Source organism: Orycteropus afer, unplaced genomic scaffold, assembly GCF_000298275.1.
Source record: "Orycteropus afer afer isolate SDZICR_OR568_19922 unplaced genomic scaffold, OryAfe1.0 scaffold00298, whole genome shotgun sequence".
In the NCBI taxonomy this organism is placed as follows: domain Eukaryota; kingdom Metazoa; phylum Chordata; class Mammalia; order Tubulidentata; family Orycteropodidae; genus Orycteropus; species Orycteropus afer.
The window spans coordinates 2,341,314-2,349,264 of NW_006921885.1; positions in this window are offsets into that span (position 1 = coordinate 2,341,314).

A 7,951-nucleotide genomic window follows, 5' to 3' on the forward strand; every position below is an offset into this window, starting at 1 on the left:
ATGCTCCTTGGAAGCGAGAATGGCCAGACTTCCTCTCACTTTCTTTGGTCATGTTGTTAGAAAGGACCATTCCCTGTAGAAGGATGTCATGCTTGGTAAGGTGGAGGGTCGACAAAAGAGGGGAAGACCTTCAGCGAGATGGATTGACATGGTGGCTGTGATGATGGGCTCAAGTATAGCAGGGATCATGGAGCTGGCGTGGGATTGGGCAGTGGTTCATTTTGCTGTGCATGGGGTTGCTATGAGTCAGAAATGACTTGACGGCACCTGACAACAATAACAACAACAAATAACAGAAAAGCAACCATAATTATCTGTGTTTCTTATATTCTTCCAATGATACTATTTGTGTATACAAATATTCTGTGTTAATATGTCCTTTTCTTTTTACACACAACTTAGCATCTTTTGGAGTAGTTTCTCAGAGACAACCAAGCAGCCTGAGAGAGAGAATCACCAGCCCTGTGGGCTCAGGACCATAGTCTAGGGGAACATTATGCTCAATTGGCACAATACTGTACATAAAAATCTTGTTCTACATCCTACTTTGGTGAGTAGCGACTGGGGTCTTAGAAGCTTTTGAGCAGCCATCTAAAGATGCAACTACTGATCTCCTCTAGCCTGGAGCAAAGAAAACTAAAAAAACTCACTGCTATCGAGTTGGATCCAACTCATGGCGACCCCTTCTTGGGTTTCCAAGGCAGTATCACTATGGATGTAGATTGCCCAATCGTCCTTCCGAGGAGTGGCTGGTAGGTTTAAACTGCCAGCCTTCTGGTTAGCAGTCAAATGCGTTAGGCACTGTACCACAAGAGCTCCCAGAGCAAAGAAGAGTGAAGAAAATCAAAGTCATTTAGAAACAATTACTCCAAAGATATGATGGACTATGAGGACCTTAGCCTTCATGACCCTGAGAAAAGAACTACGTGGTGGCCGGCTACCAACGCAAACCACTTGGAAAGGGATCAAAATTGGTGATCCTGGTTAGAGTGGAAAGAAAAATGTGGAATAAAATTCAATAACACAAAAATGACCAGAATTACTGGTCGGATAGAGATTGGTGGAACACCTGAGACTATATTGCCCTGGCTTATCCTTTGGGCCTAGAAATGGACTCACTTCAGTGGATTGGCTCTCAGCCCAACAGTAGAAAGACCTACATGTAGGACACCTACTCCAGGGCGTTGCACCCACCTGCTCTAGGGAGATGCACCCCTTAGATCAATCAACCATGAGACATCAGCAAGGTAGCATTCACATAAGGGAAAGCTGGACAGACAGGAATACATAGATAAGAAGGGTACTGGTAGAGGGTAGTCACAGAGGGGAGGAGAGTTTTTTATGGTTGAGGATTGTAATTGGGCCTTGAAATCAAATGTGCATGAACTGTTCAACGTAAAACAAATCTGCTTTGTAAATTTGCACCCAAAGCAAAATTAAAAAAACAAAGAAAAAAATAGTTAGCATATTCTACCCATTGTCCACATATTGCTTTTTTTCTCTTAGCAATCTGTCTTAGGGAGAGTTTTATGGTATACATAGAACTGTTCATTCTTTCTAATGTTTGCATAGCATTCCATTGTCTGAATGCGGGATTTGTGTTTTCTAAAAATGGGACTCCATGCTGAGAGTAGACTATTTACATTCTAGTTATATTTTATATATACTTACTTACCACCGTCTAGTTGGATCCGACTCATAGCGACACCTCCTTGGGTTTCCAAGGTGGTATCATTACGGAAGTAGATTGCCCAACCTTCCTTCTGAGGAGTGGTTGGTGGATTTGAACCACCAGATTTCTGGTTAATAGTCAAATGCCTTATGCACTATGCCACCAGAGTTCCCATTATATATATATATATATATCCGACTCGACAGCGGTGAGTTTTGGTTTTTGGTTTATAAAACCAAAACATGGACTTCTGAGGAGTAGCTGGTGGTTTTGAAATGCCAGTCTTCTGGTTAGCAGTCAAATGCCTTAGGCACTATGCTACCAGAGCTCCTCATATATAAATATATATGCACAAATATAAACTCATCACTATCATGTTGATTCCAACTCACAGTGACCCTATAGGAAAGGATAGAACTGCCCCCATATGGTTTCTAAGGCTGTACATCTTTACAGAAGCAGACTGCCACATATTTCTCTTGCAGAGCTGCTGGAGGGTTCAAACCACCAAAGTTTGGCTTAGCAGCTAAGTGTTTTAAAAATTGCGCCATCAGGGCTCATAAATAATACAATTTTTTTAGCATAAAAATTATACCACACCCATCTTACTATTATACAACTGTTTTTTTTTTTTTTTTTTTTTGGACACATCAATATATTATAGGAATTCTTCCATATGAATTCTTAGACTTTATATTCAATGATATGTCTGTATGATAATACTACAAGCCACTCCTTTGTTTACAAAGACCAAGAATTTCCCTGGCCTTTTGCTTTCACAAACTATATTGCAGTGACCATCACCATTCACATTCCCTATGGCAATGTTCACCAGACTTTGCTTCTGTCTCTGCAGGGCACACAGCTTATCTACATTTCCCAGTCTCCTTTATAGGTAGATAGGGCCCTGTGATTAAGTTCTGGCAAAGCCGTATGAGTTGAAGTGAGGGTTGCCACTTTTAGATCTGGTCCATAAAAGTCTCCCACACTGTCTTCTAGATATGCTCTTTTTCCAGCTCCCAACTTTATAGAGGAGATTTCAAGGACCTAGAGAAATGTGGAGTCACAAGATGACCTCTGAATGACTTTGGGAGCAGTGCTCCCCTGTTGACTTACATTGGATTGTGCATTGAGCATGAAATACACAATTATTGTATTGAGCTACAGAGATTTTTTACTTCAGTAAGCCTACCTTTAATAATACATCCACACAGGCTTCTATAAGTATTTTTGTAGGATATATTGTTGGAAATGGAATCTCTGGGCCTAAATGAGGTGAACATTTTACATTTGACATCTATTGTCAATTTTTTCTTTAAAGAGTATACAACAGTTTACACTCCCTAAAGCATTTACCTAAAAGTGGTCAAAAAGAATGATAATATGTTATAAAATATGTGTAAAAGAGTAATTAACTGAATTTTGAAAAAAAGGAAGCTATCGAATTACAATAACATTAAAAGTTTAAATGGTAAACATAAAAAGTGTTTTACTGTTGGTTTCCAGTGTTGGTGAGGTGTAAGGATATCTGTGTTTTGGTAAAAGCTCTCTAGGTGGTTCTGATGCCAGGTTTGGAAGCCACCAGCCTTAAGTGATTGTAGATTACAAGTAGTTAAATGCTTTATGGCACCCCACAGAAAGTGTCACTGAGTCCATAAATACCAACTCCAGCTTAGATTTAGTATTGAAGTTGTACTCTGCTTTTCTTACCTCTAGCAAGCTTTAGAACTCATCCAGTCATCATGGCACAAACAGTACAGAGAGATAGTAGGCAGAGAGCCCTCAGTGTGTGACTAAGAGCTGTAGGGTTGGTGAAAGACAGAAATGCCATTCCAAGGTAATAGCTGACTGGTATCAGACATTTTGCAGAAATATCCTGAGAAACATAAAGATTTTTTGGATGTCAATTGATGAAGACTTTGAATTTATTAAAAATTCAGATTAACAAACAAACAAACAGATGCAGAGACGAGAAGGTGTCCTGATAACACATTCCACCCAATCTCTGTAAAACACAGACCTGGAAAAAAATGAGTGAAACACATAAAAATAATGATTCTGGAATCTTGAGCATCAAATGAGAAGATAAAGAAAGAGTGAGTGCTGACTGGAAAGGGAGACAGAGTGAGGTCAGTGACTGAAGAGAGAAAGAAGCCAGGACTCTGAAGTGTTACCATTTTAATCACAGAGGCATCAGATGCAGGAGAAAACAACTACATAGAATCCACATAGCAATAAAGACACAATGCAGACAGATAGGGAGTAATTCAAGGGGAGAGGACAGTAAATCAATGCACCAGCCCTGTGACCCAATGCACAAGCACTGCCACCAGCTCCTGCACAACTGGATCAATGACTGATGGTAACTGGCACCTGTTCATCCAAACTGCAGCTCCTCTTTATGACAGAGATCTGTGCTCACATTACTACCAGTTATTCCACCAACCTGGAAACAGCTGGGGAATGCCCTGGTGTTGTCAAGCTAATAACCAAAGAAGAACACCTGCCCTACCCATCCAGACAATTGAATCAAAGCCAAACAAAAAACCAAGGTGAAACAAAACAACACAGAACCAACAAATAAAAACAACTTCAAAATGTCTCAGAGACAACAGATAACTTCAATTCAAACAGAGAAACAGGATAAGATAGTGGAAGCAAATGATCAAAATAAAGAACTCAGAAAATTGAGCAGTTAATAGAACTATAGGACAAGAATCTGAAAACATATACATGTAGGACCTTCCAAGAGCTCAAGGAAACCATAAACAAAAGCAATGAAGACAGATAATACTCATAGAGAATTCAGGAAAACAATACAAGAGGAAAACAACAAAATGAATAGACAATTAGCAATCGTACAAAAAGAACAATTAGAAATCAAGAAAATTAACACTAAAATTATGGAGATAGATAATACATTAGAAGGACAAAAGAAGAGAATTGAATTGGCTAAAGAATGCATTAGCTAACTTGAAGACAAATCCCTTGACACCAGCTTATATGAGGAAAGTCAGAAAAAAGGTTGAAGAAACATAAGAGTTATATGGAATGATATCAAGAGAAATAACCTACGTGTGATTGAAATTCCAAAACAAGAGGAGGGGGGAAAAAAAACAGAGAAAATTGTCAAAGCCCTGTTCAGTGCAGTGAATTGCTTAATATGGCCCTTCTAGCCCTTGTCCTCCATTTTGTGATGTATTGTAAATCCTAGTCTCTATGCCTGTTTAGGGTGGGATGTATCTTGAGTCCCACCTTGCTAGAGGGTCACCATCCTTAATTTCCTTAAGGTTATATATGTGAATGTTCTGGGAAAGTTCTCTCTCTTGCTCTGTTCCTACGTTTGATTTGTCATCGTCTCACCTGGCCTGCCGAATTGCATTTGCCAGCCCCTGCAACCATGCAAGTGGGGTGAATCCTCTAGACCTACTCCAGACTTGCCAGCCTTCCAGCCTCCACCAACACATGAGCCGTTTCCTTAGCAGTTTGTGAGTTCTGTAAGACGTTACAGTGAAATACGTAATCCTAAAACAGGAGTGAGAGTACTGAGGGGAGGAGGAGGAGTTGATGTTAGAGATAATGGAGTGGCACATCTTGGAAATTTGGACATTTGGTACAACTTTAACCTCTGCCTCATAGGGACCAGCCTTGTGCTGGTTCTTCTAAAAGAAATTATCCAAGCAACCAAACAGAAAATTTCCCCAATATTATGAACTATGAAAAGATACCCATCCAGGAAACTCAGTGAACCCCATACAAGATAGACCCCTAGAGAAAGTCAGCAAGACATATCATAATCAAAATTTCCAAAATCAAAGACAAAGATGGGATCTTGAGAGTATCCACATATCAACTCATACTGTGGATGAACTTGGAGGACATTATGCTGAGTAAAATAAGTCAGTCACAGCAGGATCTATGTTGTATGAGTCCATTATTATAAAAAAAAAGGCAAGGAAAGGTTTACACAAGGAAATTTTCTTTGTTGGTCTGTCAGAGCAGCAGCACTCCATTCTCTCAGTACCAAATTCTGTTTTGGTTCTGTAGTGCCACTCTAACCTGGGTAAAGCCCCCTCAAACTTGGGCTTCAGCTCTGCCTCTTGCTCCTGACCCACTGGAGCTGGGGCATCTCTTCACTCAGACAGCTGTTGGCTAATGAGGCTGACAAATCCAAGGTCAACAATAAAATGGCACAGTCCCAAGATTATTAATAACACAGCAGGTCACTAGTTCAAGTCCAAAAACAGTCTGAAGATCAGCAAACATGGCAGGCTGTTGAATGAAGACGCGGCTAAATGCAGGGTCCAAGCATGTCAAAAAACTCAAGAACTTTCTCAAAGCATCTTTTTATATACTGGAAGCAGATCATACCCCTAAGGCAGCTAGTCAGTTGCTCACAGTAGCTTCCACCATGGAATTGATTACCAGTCTCATCATGGGGAATCACTACACCCAGCTACCTAGCCACTCAAAACCAGGTCCAGCCAAGTTGACACATAACCTTAACTACCACAGTTGGTTACCAGGGATGGGAGGGGAGGGGAAGGAAAATTGCTGGCTAATTAAGAGACATGTGTTTATTTGAGTGAAGGGAAAGACAATATAACAAAGGCATGTGACCTGCAAAATATCACTAAGGAAAAGGAAGACATAGAGAGTTGCACAAGAGGCACAGACAACAAAACAATAACTACTGCCGTCAAGTCAATCCCGACTCATAGTGACCCCTCCTTGCATTTCTGAGGTGGTATCACTACAGAAGTAGTAGATTGCCCAATCTTCCTTCCATGGAGTGGCTGGTGGGTTTGAACTGTCAGCCTTCTGGGTAGCAGTCAAATGCCTTAGGCACTATTACGTACACAATACTGCATTATTAGTAATAACAAACACTAATCTACAGGTGGATACATAGGTAGGGAAGATGATCAGGTATGGTTAGGCAAATGGGAATATACCTATAACTAAGGCATTTGATTGCTAACCAGAAGGCTGGTGCTTCAAATCCACCAGTCACTCCTCAGTCACTGGGCAATCTACTTCCATAGAGATGCCACCTTGGAAACCCAAGGAGGGGTAACTATGAGTCAAATAGACTGGATGGGAGTGAGCTTGGTGCTTGGATATAGATAAATTTGGCTGACGATATTCCTATATATATATTTGTATGTGCTATCAAAATGTCCATATATATTATAGAGCTAACAGGGAAAAACTTCTTAGCCACAACCTAGGACTTTGAGGATGTGAGTCACTGGGCCTGTGAGCTCGGGACCATAGTTGAAGGGGACATAAGCTTAATTAGTACAACATAGTACACAAAAACATTGTGCTACATCCTACTTTGGTGAGTAGTGACTGAAGTCTTAAAAAGCTTGAGAGTGGCCATCTAAGATTCTCTTCATCCAGAACAAAGAAGAGTGAAGAAAATCAAAGATGCATGGAAATAGTTAGTCCAATGGCTGAATAGACCATGGGAACCTCAACCTACATGACCCTGAGACTAGAAGAACTAGATGGTGCCCAGCCACCAATGCCAAGCACTTGGAAAGGAATCAAAGTTGGAGATCCTTGGCAGAATGAAAGAAAAATGTGGAACAAAGTTAAAAAATATAAAATAAACCCAGGATTACTGGTTGGATGGAGACTGGTGGAACTTCAGAGACTGTGGATCCTGGTTACCCTTAGGTCCTGGAATTGAACTCACTCCTGTAACTTAACTCAGTCAAACAACATATGAGCCTAAGAGCTGAACAATTACATCAGAGAGATGCACTCCTTAGAACAATCAACCATTGTTGGAGATCAACCAGGAACCTGGACTGAGGAGGAGTCTGCCACAGGGATCCCGGTAAGGAGAGGGAACTCAGGCACATCCAAAACAGCAGTGTGGGAGAGCAGGAAAAAGTGGATTAAAAGCCAGGAACTCAGACAGAGAAGCAGTCAGCCGCAGGGATCAGGCATGCCCAAAGCAGCAGGGCGGGAGAGTGGGAAAAAGGGGATTAAAAGGCCTAGGAATATGGACAGAGGAGGAGTCAGCCACAGGGACCCAGGTAAGGGTGGTAAGAGAGGTTTCCAACAGGGAGACAAACTTGTCTGTCGGTTTGTCCCACCATGGTGACGTGTTGATGTGAGTTTTGAGGCTGAGCCACTGGTATTTCAAACCCAGCAGGATGCACATGGTGCACAGGTATCAGCCCAGCTTACAGACTGAGACAGACTAGGAAGAAGGAGGAGGCCATCTGCTTCTTAAAGAATTAGCCAGGGAAAACCTTATGAATA